Source organism: Bufo bufo, chromosome 9 (genome assembly GCF_905171765.1).
Source record: "Bufo bufo chromosome 9, aBufBuf1.1, whole genome shotgun sequence".
In the NCBI taxonomy this organism is placed as follows: domain Eukaryota; kingdom Metazoa; phylum Chordata; class Amphibia; order Anura; family Bufonidae; genus Bufo; species Bufo bufo.
This window is the reverse complement of record NC_053397.1, coordinates 208,477,723-208,490,618: the sequence shown is the minus strand read 5'-3', so window position 1 is coordinate 208,490,618 and position 12,896 is coordinate 208,477,723. Positions and strand designations below refer to the sequence as shown.

Below are 12,896 nucleotides of genomic sequence, written 5' to 3'. Positions count from 1 at the left end.
GGGTGGGGCAGGACAAGGAGTGGGCGGAGCAGAACATTTATTATAATCTATGCCAGGAAACGGGCACGCGCACCTGGCATCAGAGGAGGGTAGATTAGGACTGGCACAATGTCCTCCACAATGCAGTCCTGCTTTTTGAGCGACTGTCTTGAAAAGGGGATTCAGAAGGGGCAAGGTTTATGTAAATTAGACTGGGCCTTTCTGGCGGTTTTGGGGTTGTGTGGATTACAAAATGTCCCATGATTTGGGATAAAAATGTTGGTATCTGTGACTTGACGTTGTGTGCGTGGTCTCCAGACGCTCGGGCCCATTATCTTCTGCCCCTCACAACATTAGCCTGTGGGTTGCCATGCAGTGTGAGGAGTGCATGGCCAGTATTCCCCCTAGCAACCAATCAGATCACAACTTGGATTTTCCAACCTGCTCAGGGAGAATGAAAGCTGGAATCTGATTGGCTGTGAGGGCTTTCACTTTCGGAGTGCACTGTGCAGCCCAGTGTTGTCAGCAGACGGTCACTGTCGGTGATGTCAGTAAGTGACCTGCAGTGTACACGGCACCGTACACAGAGTTATTAAATGTACTGTGTAAGCAGCAGGGAGGCACTGTACATGGTAGGCAGTGATAGCAGTAGGGTTACCACCAATTCCAGAAAGGTTCTGCTTCTCCTTTGCAGTGTGCTCAGCGCTGAACATAGAGGAAGCTGGTATCATGGGGTACATGCAGTGTGCTCAGCGCTGAACATAGAGGAAGCTGGTATCATGAGGTGCATGCAGTGTGCTCAGCGCTGAACATAGAGGAAGCTGGTATCATGAGGTGCATGCAGTGTGCTCAGCGCTGAACATAGAGGAAGCTGGTATCATGAGGTGCATGCAGTGTGCTCAGCGCTGTACATGGAGGGGGCTGGTATCATGAGGTGCATGCAATGTGCTCAGTGCTGTACATGGAGGGGGCTGGTATCATGAGGTGCATGCAGTGTGCTCAGCGCTGTACATGGAGGGGCTGGTATCATAAGGTGCATGCAGTGTGCTCAGCACTGAACATGGAGGGGGCTGGTATCATGAGGTGCATGCAATGTGCTCAGTGCTGTACATGGAGGCAGCTGGTATCATGAGGTGCATGCAATGTGCTCAGTGCTGTACATGGAGGCAGCTGGTATCATGAGGTGCATGCAATGTGCTCAGTGCTGTACATGGAGGCAGCTGGTATCATGAGGTGCATGCAATGTGCTCAGCGCTGTACATGGAGGCAGCTGGTAGCATGAGGTGCATGCAGTGTGCTCAGCGCTGAACATGGAGGGGGCTGGTATCATGAGGTGCATGCAATGTGCTCAGCGCTGTACATGGAGGCAGCTGGTAGCATGAGGTGCATGCAGTGTGCTCAGCGCTGTACATGGAGGGGGCTGGTATCATGAGGTGCATGCAGTGTGCTCAGTGCTGTACATGGAGGCAGCTGGTATCATGAGGTGCATGCAGTGTGCTCAGTGCTGTACATGGAGGCAGCTGGTAGCATGAGGTGCATGCAGTGTGCTTAGCGCTGTACATAGAGGCAGCTGGTAGCATGAGGTGCATGCAGTGTGCTTAGCGCTGTACATAGAGGCAGCTGGTAGCATGGGTGCATGCGGTGTGCTCAGCGCTGTACATGGAGGGAGCTGCGGTACCTGTGGGGTACTCGGTGCTGTACATGGAGGGAGCTGCGGTACCTGTGGGGTACTCGGTGCTGTACATGGAGGGAGCTGCGGTACATGTGCTGCACTCGGTGCCGTACACGGGTGGCCCCCATGTTCCAAGCTCCAGCCCCCAGGCTCTGTGACGGTTGCAGCCCTCGCTGGCGGCGGGGAGGGGCGGAGGAGGGGCGGGGCCGCTCTCACAGTCGGCCCCGCCTCCTCCCTCCCCCCGCCCCGTGCAGCGCTCTGTGCCCGCAGTGTGTGCGGGGAGATGTGACAGTGAGAAGCCGAGCACAGGCCACCATGTCCCCGGGAGCGGCCAGCAGGCTACCCCGCTTCTGATACCTGCCTCCCGCCCCGACAGTCCCCCGTGCACCGGAGAGCAGCCCGGGAGCGGCTGCCAGGAGTAGAGGGGCCCCCGCCTGACACAACTCTGCCCAGGACCCGAGGGGCTCAGGCTCCGGAGCTGCTCGCACTTTGCTGGGAACTGCAGCTGCGGGAAATGTTGACTTAATGTTGGAGACCTGAGAGAGAGAGAGACAGAGAGCTGATCCCGGGATCTCTCCGCCCCTGGATCCACCGTGCCTCTATCACTGGACCCCGGCCAGGAGCACTGAAGCTACGGGGGTCCCCAAACCTCCTGGACCCCTCACTGGATCCGGGCCCCCACAATCCACTGGACCCCTCTTTCCCTGCACATCCAGGATCCCTGAACCTACTTGATCCCTCCGGTCCATTGGATCCTCAGCGTCTGGATCCCCTGGTGCCATTCCTGGAGTCCACCTCTTGCTGGGTCCTCAGAAGCCCCTGGTGCTGGGTGCCGGGCTGCGACCACCTGCAGACCCCCGACCACCCGGATCCCGCCTCGTCTTGTTACTTTGTTACTTTCTGGAGGAAACTATTGGAACCTTGTACATTGTTACCTGGAAGCTGGAGGCAGTCAGCAGGTAGGAGGGGGTCTCCCTGTATATACTGTGCATGTGTGTGCAGCTCTGCCTGTGTATATACTGTGTGTGCAGCTCTGCCTGTGTATATACTGTGTGTGCAGCTCTGCCTGTGTATATACTGTGTGTGCAGCTCTGCCTGTGTATATACTGTGTGTGCAGCTCTGCCTGTGTATATACTGTGTGTGCAGCTCTGCCTGTGTATATACTGTGTGTGCAGCTCTGCCTGTGTATATACTGTGTGTGCAGCTCTGCCTGTGTATATACTGTGTGTGCAGCTCTGCCTGTGTATATACTGTGTGTGCAGCTCTGCCTGTGTATATACTGTGTGTGCAGCTCTGCCTGTGTATATACTGTGTGTGCAGCTCTGCCTGTGTATATACTGTGTGTGCAGCTCTGCCTGTGTATATACTGTGTGTGCAGCTCTGCCTGTGTATATACTGTGTGTGCAGCTCTGCCTGTGTATATACTGTGTGTGCAGCTCTGCCTGTGTATATACTGTGTGTGCAGCTCTGCCTGTGTATATACTGTGTGTGCAGCTCTGCCTGTGTATATACTGTGTGTGCAGCTCTGCCTGTGTATATACTGTGTGTGCGCAGCTCTGCCTGTGTATATACTGTGTGTGCGCAGCTCTGCCTGTGTATATACTGTGTGTGCAGCTCTGCCTGTGTATATACTGTGTGTGCAGCTCTGCCTGTGTATATACTGTGTGTGCAGCTCTGCCTGTGTATATACTGTGTGTGCAGCTCTGCCTGTGTATATACTGTGTGTGCAGCTCTGCCTGTGTATATACTGTGTGTGCAGCTCTCCCTGTATATAGAAACGGTGTATATAGCCCTCTCCCTGTTTATACCTATACTATGTATATAGCCCTCTCCCTGTATATACCTATACTATGTGGGTATATAGCCCTATCCCAGTATACACCTATACTATGTATATAGCCCTATCCCAGTATATACCTATACTATGTATATAGCCCTCTCCCAGTATACACCTATACTATGTATATAGCCCTATCCCAGTATATACCTATACTATGTATATAGCCCTCTCCCAGTATACACCTATACTATGTATATAGCCCTCTCCCTGTTTATACCTATACTATGTATATAGCCCTCTCCCTGTTTATACCTATACTATGTATATAGCCCTCTCCCTGTATATACCTATACTATGTGGGTATATAGCCCTATCCCAGTATACACCTATACTATGTATATAGCCCTGTCCCAGTATATACCTATACTATGTATATAGCCCTCTCCCAGTATACACCTATACTATGTATATAGCCCTCTCCCAGTATATACCTATACTATGTATATAGCCCTATCCCAGTATATACCTATACTATGTGGGTATATAGCCCTCTCCCTGTATACACCTATACTATGTGGGTATATACCCCTCTCCCTGTATACACCTATACTATGTATATAGAGTACCCTCTCCCAGTATACACCTATACTATGTATATAGAGTACCCTCTCCCAGTATACACCTATACTATGTATATAGAGTACCCTCTCCCAGTATACACCTATACTATGTATATAGCCCTCTCCCTGTATACACCTATACTATGTATATAGAGTACCCTCTCCCTGTATACACCTATACTATGTATATAGCCCTCTCCCAGTATACACCTATACTATGTATATAGCCCTCTCCCTGTATACACCTATACTATGTATATAGCCCTCTCCCTGTATACACCTATACTATGTATATAGCCCTCTCCCTGTATACACCTATACTATGTATATAGCCCTCTCCCTGTATACACCTATACTATGTATATAGCCCTCTCCCAGTATACACCTATACTATGTATATAGCCCTCTCCCAGTATACACCTATACTATGTATATAGCCCTCTCCCAGTATACACCTATACTATGTATATAGCCCTCTCCCAGTATACACCTATACTATGTATATAGAGTACCCTCTCCCAGTATACACCTATACTATGTATATAGAGTACCCTCTCCCAGTATACACCTATACTATGTATATAGAGTACCCTCTCCCAGTATACACCTATACTATGTATATAGAGTACCCTCTCCCAGTATACACCTATACTATGTATATAGAGTACCCTCTCCCAGTATACACCTATACTATGTATATAGAGTACCCTCTCCCAGTATACACCTATACTATGTATATAGCCCTCTCCCAGTATACACCTATACTATGTATATAGCCCTCTCCCTGTATACACCTATACTATGTATATAGCCCTCTCCCTGTATACACCTATACTGTATACTCCTCTCTGTAAACTTCTATCCTTTCCCTGTAGCTGAGGTTCAACTGGTGTAATAATGTGCTTCTTATGCTGGGGGCTGATATCCGTCTTTGGGGGGCTGCTGCTGCAGTGTCCTCCTCCCCCAGCAGGATCACCCAGCCGCGGTCCTGTGCGTGTAACCCTATAGGACCCCCGGCTCTCTGGGGGTGATCAGTGGAGAGGCTGCTGTGTCCTTCCTTGTGTCTCTGTAGACTGTAGTCTGATCTCCTCTGTGGATCCCAAGAAGGAGGGGGGGGGGGGGGTTCCTGGTGATATTAGTCAGCTATAGCACCAACATGTGGCGCCGCGGAGTACAGTGCAGGGCAGCAGCCTCCATCCCACACAATGAGAGACCCCCAGATATTGATGGAAGGGCTGAGGATCCTGTCTGATCCCTGTGCTGTAAATAAGAGGCAGAGCCTCATTATCTCCTTTGTGTGATACATGTGGGTCCCTTGTCTCCTTGGCACCCACCTCACGGGCAAGCAGGGGAGACAGAAGGGGTTGTGGGGTCTGGAGACTGGGGTTGGGGGAGTTGTATCTTGGGACATAGAGAGAGGTTACATGAAAATGCAGCCAGATGTGAACTGGCTCCGGCGGTGCTGCTGGGAATGGCAACAATTAGATGCAGGATCCTTTGTTCTGAGGGAGCCAGACACAATCTGGGGGCTGACTTCCCAAACTTTGACTTGGGGGGAATAGGCAGTGCCTAGGGCATGGCATGGTTTATGCCCAGTAAAAATGCCCTTTGGTTGGGTTTCCTATTTTAAGGCTCCTATTTGTGGTAAAGGAGGGGGGGGGGGGCATAGTGGCACTGGTTAAATACCTCCCTTCTTGCTTGGCAAACCTGGTTTTTGATGTAATATGAGGGTTCAGTTGATGCCAGGCCTGGGAGAAGGTAAGAAAATAAGAGCAGATGGTGCCAGGCAAATGCAGCCTTCTTACTGCACCCACATCCCTTAGGTTGGCAAGGAAGGGGGGGGGGGGGGCATTGCTGGCCGTGGTCTCATTCACCATGTATGCAAGGAATAACGTTACCTGACCCTCTCGCTCCTGAATGAGAAGGACAGGGACATCCATGGCATGCTTTGGACAGCTGCAGCGGGCATTGAAGAGGCGTTATCTGCAGCCTGCCGGGTGTAGCTGTGAATCCATCGCCCTGTGCCAACATCCCAGGAGCTCAGCTCCACGCTCAGGTGTGCGCGCCGGTTTTATTTGCACATAAATATCCCGGTGCACAAAAGCATCCTGCAGAACAAATGCCCTGTTGTTGTTTTATTTATTTTTTTGTATTTTCCAGCTTCTTTCTCAAGGCCCCCCCCCTCCCCTCTCCTCTTTGTTGCTGCCACTAAGAGAGGTGCCATTTCACATCATTCTGCACAAATTGTTTGAATTAATGCAAGTGTGAATTCTTACGGTTCCAAGGGGTCTATTACCATATCAAAGCTGATCCAGCTTCTGGCTCATTGGAGAAAACTTTAGCCTGGCTTGCATTTCTCTACAGAATAGAGGCCCAAAGGGGCAGCGAGAAAGGGGAGGGGGGGAGAGCGTGCAGGATGGTTGAAATGGGGCTTGAATGGAAGCGTCTGCTGTTTTGTAGTCACATTGACCAAAAAACATTTTTGGACAGAGCTCTTGAAAGGAGCTAATCTGTTTAGAGCTCATGAAAAGTGACCTTTAAGAATGGTGCTGTGCGCTGGTCCTTACAGGGAGGGGAGAAAGAGAGAGGCCTTTATTGGGCAAAATCCGCCATCTCTACCCATTCCGTATCTTAAACCATATGACCTGAAAAGCCCCCCCCTTTCATGCATTCTATGGCGTGTGAGATGCCAGTGCTGACCTACAAGCCCTGCGCCATTGTGACTCTGCATAGCTTCCATGAGCAGCTTTTTTTTTTATTTTTTTTTTTTACATTTTTTATTTATTTTATGCACTTATATAGCGCTACTATATTCCGCATCGCTTTACAGACCCTAGCATCCAACTGTCCCCAGTGGGGCTCACAATCTAAGGTCCCTTTCAGTCTGTCTTTGGAGTGTGGGAGGATATATCCTATATTCTGTCTTCAGTATAGAACATACATTATATGCTAGGGTGGTATGAAATTCTGTCGTGGCATTCATGCTGAAATGCAAGCCTTGTGCCCTATGCACTGTGCAATGACGTTTATTATTATTATTTATGTTTATTGTGTGCAACTTAAAACAAATAAATAAATACAATTGAAACAGAAAAGTAAATACCCTAAATAAATATAAATAAATACATAACTTACATGGAAAAAAAAAATTATCTATCATATTATTTTTTTGTAATTCAGTAGATTCTCTCGACTAATTTCCATCCTTTTGCTTTTCATAACAGTGCATTGAAAATCAATGGGTCCAATTAGTGCAGCTTGGAGACAACATGTAAAATAACTCAGACCTCAGTGCGTTAGGCCTCCCCCCCCCCCCCCCACCCCTTCTACTATGTACACTCCAGGCCTCAGAGCCGTCAGTGCATTTGGTTCTTACTGTCTGTGCCAAAAGTGATATTTCCTGCTCGGCGATCTATAGTCTGTCTAACGTGCTATCTGTTTTATTACTGTAAGTTGAGAATTTGAAAGGTATTAAACTCGGGTCCACAGTTTGTTTTATAAGTTGAAATGAATTTATGGATGGAGAGCAGGTTTTCTTTTGTGTTTTTTTTTCTTCTTTTTTTGTGCACGAAATTGATAGTTCTTTTATCGTACGCGGCCTGGCCTAGCAGTTTACAAGAATTCATTGGATGTATTCAATAAGGAAGAAGGCAATTAATTACGGGGTTAAAGTTTTGTCATTAGGCAGACGGCAACGTCTTTCCCGTAGGCGTGTTCCGTTTCTTTCGATATTTTGCGTGAATCGTGGCGCCCATATTTACTCCGTCCCCCACGTTGATGCCACTTTTGTCGGCAATAGTTTGGGTTACTATAAAAAGATTCCAGCTCCTGGGTCGGCTTTGCAGCTGTGTAATGGATACCAGAAGGCGATGCCTTTTACCCGGTGCAGTGCCCTCTGGAGGCACAGGTGTGCAGATCATTGACCTACATTTTGCTTGGGCACATTTCATGGCTTCATGTGAGCTAGGACAGGAGGTTTTATTCGACAGGCTTCCATCTTGGGTTGAGATAATCAAGACGTTAGTGGAAAGAAACAGATTGCTCTTCAGGTTTTAACTTGAACGTTCATTAAAATGCCCCTTGTTTTTTTTTTTTTTTTTTTAAAGGGTTTGGCTCGTTTTGAGTTTTCTTATAATCATCTTACCCATCCCAGTGCAGGGACAGGTTCTGCGATCCCAATCTCCCATCCAGCCCTGCAAGTCGACTTTTATTGCCGTCAGTTTCACAGCCATCTGATACATTAGCAGACACTTTCTGGGTGTTTCCCTTTAAAAAAAAAAAAAAAAAAAATAGGCGAGGGGGCCCTCATTTGCTTTGACCAATAGCCAGAGATACCAATACAGTTGGGAACCCCCATGGTTTATGGTTCTGGGATTTCCTCTTGACCTACTTCGCATTAACCCTCTGCAGTCCAAAGTTGGATCCCCCACGATGCATTACCTTTTGACATTGGTTGAATTTGCGACCTTTTTGTATTTTTTATTTTTTGTTACCAATCTTTATTTTTTCACGCTGCTGTCTATAATGCCCTTTTAAAAGTCATATATAATGTGTCTATTGACTTCTTATTAAGCCCCGGTCGCTGCTCGATGCATCGCTGTGTTGAGTGGGTGACATTTTTCTCGTTTACCAAGGCGGTTTGTAAATCGCAGCGAGCACGTTTTATATTTAGACGACTCTTTATGCCACATCATTGACATTTTATTCATCATGGCACGTCAGGGCTGATTGCTGCTGTTGTACAGTTTTACGTATGTCAGTCTTGATCCATTTTTTTCCCTCTTATTTATTTATTTATTTTTTATTTATTTTTTTGCTGTTTATCGTCAGAGGGCTTAACACAAGCGTACAGCCTTCGCAGTGTGTGTGTGTGTGTTGGGTTAGGTTCAATGTGATATATTGTGCTTTCATGTTTTCCAGGTTTTGATGTTTAACGGTGGCTATTAAAATCAGAACTGAAGGTTTGTTTTGTTTTACGCGGAGCTGCCTGGATAATTACAGGAAAAACGAAATAATGACATTCCATAGACAATGAACGCACTTCTTGTAGTGCAGCATTCGCCATTGGGAAGGCTTGCAAACATTGATGTAACTTGAGGAGTCGGGGTCCTTCCCAACAATGTACCATTGTATGATTCATTCCCTGAGAAATAGGCAGGTAGTTGTTTTTTTTTTTTGTATGAATCTGCTTGTGTTGCAGCAATACAGCAGTAGATTTATCAGTAATTTCACGTCTTGGAGTATATATATATATATATATATAGTATTTCACTTTTGCCAGTAGGGAACCTTTGCGTGTGTTTTCCTGGAGTAGGTGAAGTAAAGGGGTAATGAGACCTATTTCCATAATTGTAATATTTTTTTATATATATTGTTTTCCTGATTATACAGATCTAAGACATGTAGTTACTTATTTTTTTCCGTGCACCATTTCCTACCTCTGCCAATAGGTCACCCCATGTCCCCCACTTTCTGGATCGGTGTCTCCCATGGAATCACTTTCACAACCCCCACCTCTCCTTAGTTATTTCATACTTTTATTTTTTGTTTCTCTGTGTCCTCAACCCCCCCCCCCCCCCCAATTCTCTCTGCGCAGTCTCCCCCGTTATGTTAAGGTTGACCTACATACTCCTCCTATGGTCCCTTTCCCTCTCTATATACCAACCCCCTCCGGTCTCTCTACCCATCATACCACCAGATTCGGATGTAGCATGTATCTGGGAGAGAGAGAACCATTAGCTCTTCAGATTTCTCTACCTTATGTTGACTGTAGAATAACACTTCGACGTCATTACAGATGATGTTCTGTGTTGCACCGTGTGGGCTTTACTCACCCCCCCCCCCCCCCCCCTTCGCTACCTTATGGTTAAAAAAACTAATGCAAGTCTTTTTAAGAGATGTTCTTGATACAGACTTGAGGTAAAATGTAATTACTGCTTGGAGGAGCCTGTCCGTCGCTGAATTCTGCTCGGTAATTCTTAGATATTTTTTTTTTTTTTTTTCTTCTGGCTGTCACACTGTGTCTTAAGCACTTGTTTCCAGTAAGTTTATTCTCTCTGCTGTCTTGTATTGTGATGGTGAGTGTTCTTCATCATTGAGTCTGATAGAATTTTATTTTTTTTTCTTTAAAATTGGGGATGAACTTTTTTTTTAAAATCTTTTACTGCACCTGCTTTTGAAATCGGCCCTAATAGTTTAAAAGTGTTTAGGCACCTGCTCGGTGTCGCTGCCCCCCCCCCCCCCTTTTCCCTTTCCCTTCCCTTCCTTCCAAATGCATAGCATCTTGGTTCACTTTGTTGCCATAACTAACAGGGCTCCGAGAAGAGGGCAGGCTCTGTGACATTTTGAAATCCATTCAGTCACTCCCAGGGTCAGTAAGCCAATTTGCAAGAATTTCCGGGGAAACTGGTCAAGTACAAAGGACAAAGTACTTTTACAAAAAAAGAAGAAAAAAAAATCTTATTCGGAATCGTAATGTCTTTGCCTTTTTGCCGTAGGGGTATAAAAAAAAAAAAAAAAAAAATTGGTCTCCTCTCCCGGATGTAATGCTGCCTTTTCCTCAAGACAAACACATTAATCATGAACGCTCTCTCTCTCGCGTTCTTAAATAAAATAGGCCCCTGTTGGCCTGTTCGGTCATTGATTTTTACTGGACGTAAGGGCATGAACCTTGTATTATGTGTATAAGATTTTTGTGTTTTTGTATATATATATTATTTTTTTTAGTTTTGGAGAAGGCTTTCTCATAGTACAGTAATTTTGAATGAGTTTTTGTTAACCATATGTAGGGCCAGAAATGGGGAAGAGGGTCTCGGTTGTCCATTATGGATGACTCCTTCTCTGGACATGTGCTTGAGGCTTTTTAATGGAGAAGGGTTTGTCGATGAAGACGCTCTATCTTCTCATACAGCTGTGCAAAGGTATGTCGGTCACAGCTTGATGGAGAATTACTCACGGTTTGTTAAGCAAACAGGACAACTCAACCTTCCTTTTGTATGAAGTGTCGACTGCGGCATAATGTTTGCAGCGTGAGAATAGTTGAATGTTGCTCTTAAGTCATTTTGCGAAAGGGTGTTTGGGGGGGGGGGCAAAATTATAGCCATTATTTGTTTAAAGGGGCAATAAATGCAATTTTTTTGTGTAGCTAACTTCATCGTGTTGTTCTGTTAGAAGTTTCGGACCAAGGTGAGGCTCATTTTATATAGCGCCAACATATTCCACATCAATCACTCACATCGGTCCCCATTGGGCTCGCAATCTAAATTCCAATTTAAAGTGTGGAAGGAAACTAGAACATGCAGAGGAAGCCCATGCAAACGCGTGGAGAACATACAAATTCCATGCAGAGGTAGCCTTTGGTCGGATTCAAATACAGGATTCCAGAGCTGCAAGGGAACAATGGCTTACCATAGTGTTTTCTTTAAAGGGGAGGTTTAGAAAAAGTCTGCCCTCAAGGTGACAACTTTATCTCACACGTCTCCAGTTTTGAGGACCTTTTACGGTATACGTGTCTGTGATGTGAGCTGGTCCTCTTATAAGGTCTAATGTGCAAACATATGGGTGGTGCCCCCTTAATTTGAAGCGTGATTGTCCTGTTTTCGAAACCTTGACCCATCGTTTATGTTGTTAGGATGATGGTCTAAACTAAAGCAACTGTGCACCATCCATCATGCATCATGACTCCTCCCCTTATCTTCATACCCAGCTGTTCCTTCACCCATATTCCAGTTTATTAAGTGTGGAAAAATGGCTGGAGACGCGAATTTCAATGTAGTAATACGCAAGTCTTGGCACTTTTCAACATGTAGTTGACTGGCATTGAGATACTCGAGTTAAGCTAATACTGTAGTCCCATGGAAGACCACAGATGGCACATAGATGACCTACTTAGCTCTGGTACATATACAGGATAACATTTTTATTCTAAGGGCTGTGGTCTTCAGAATCATTATTATTAGTTCTTACATGGTTCAATCTAATGATATGTTCTCTTGTCTGTAACGTTTTGACCAGTGTGGTTTGCTAGAACATCTCTCAGCTCTTCTGAGGTCTTCAGGAGCTTATTTTCTTCTGTTCCCTTGCACGGTTCACATTGTAGCCATGGAAAGGTTGACAGGAGAATCACCATCGTGAACAGTGAGAGGACAAACGGAGCTCCTGATAAGTTCTCACGTCGGTTTTCAGTGGGACGTCGTGTTCAGTCTCGGTATGTTCTTATCAATCAACGCCTCGGTCCGATTATTGCTGTGGATACAGATGACAGAACATTCTATCGCCCATTGCTGTCGAGAACGATTCTTGGCAGCTGTGGGGTGGAATGACCTTTTGGTAATTCCCCACTACTTTGCTCTGTTGAAAGGTTCTTCTCTGTGTTTAAGTAGCAGCTTTATTATGGTCAACCTCATCTTTTCGGTGTGTGCATGTTTGGAGGACGGAGGACAACACGGGACAATGATACAGATTTCGCAGCCACTAATTTGAATTTGAGACATTGTTCGAGAGCCTGACTTATTTGCATGTGTATGCCTCACTGCTTACATATCATCTATCTCGTGCTCTGTATGCACTGCTACAAATTAACACTTTGCTTACTCGGTGCCCTGCAGCAGCCAGAGGTTGTGCCTACACCTCTATGGATTTCAATGTGCCCTGTGCTGGTGTTGACCTCAGAAATGTTTCTTCCTAACATTTTGGAAGTGTATGTAAATAAGTATATATATATATATCTGTATGTATGTGTGTAGTAGCTGATTGGTGTGTGTGATGGTAGAAAACGAGTGCTTTTTTATTTTAGGCTGTTTGGGAGCATTCGGATTGGGGAAGGGAGGTGGAGGGCTTGTCTCA

General features: G+C 46.0%; 1 protein-coding gene across 6 annotated transcripts in view; it reads left to right on the top strand.

The window, feature by feature from the left end:
• Positions 1 to 1,897: 1,897 nt before the first annotated feature.
• Positions 1,898 to 12,896, top strand: part of ADGRL2 (adhesion G protein-coupled receptor L2) — a 185,797-nt gene continuing 174,798 nt past the window's right edge. For 5 of the 6 annotated variants that reach the window (XM_040408488.1, XM_040408486.1, XM_040408492.1 and 2 more), the window contains exon 1: positions 1,899 to 2,610. The gene's annotated coding sequence lies outside the window, so the exon portion shown is untranslated. Of the gene's footprint in view, positions 2,611 to 12,896 lie in introns of all 6 variants that reach the window. The other variant, XM_040408493.1, reaches the window with a different exon arrangement.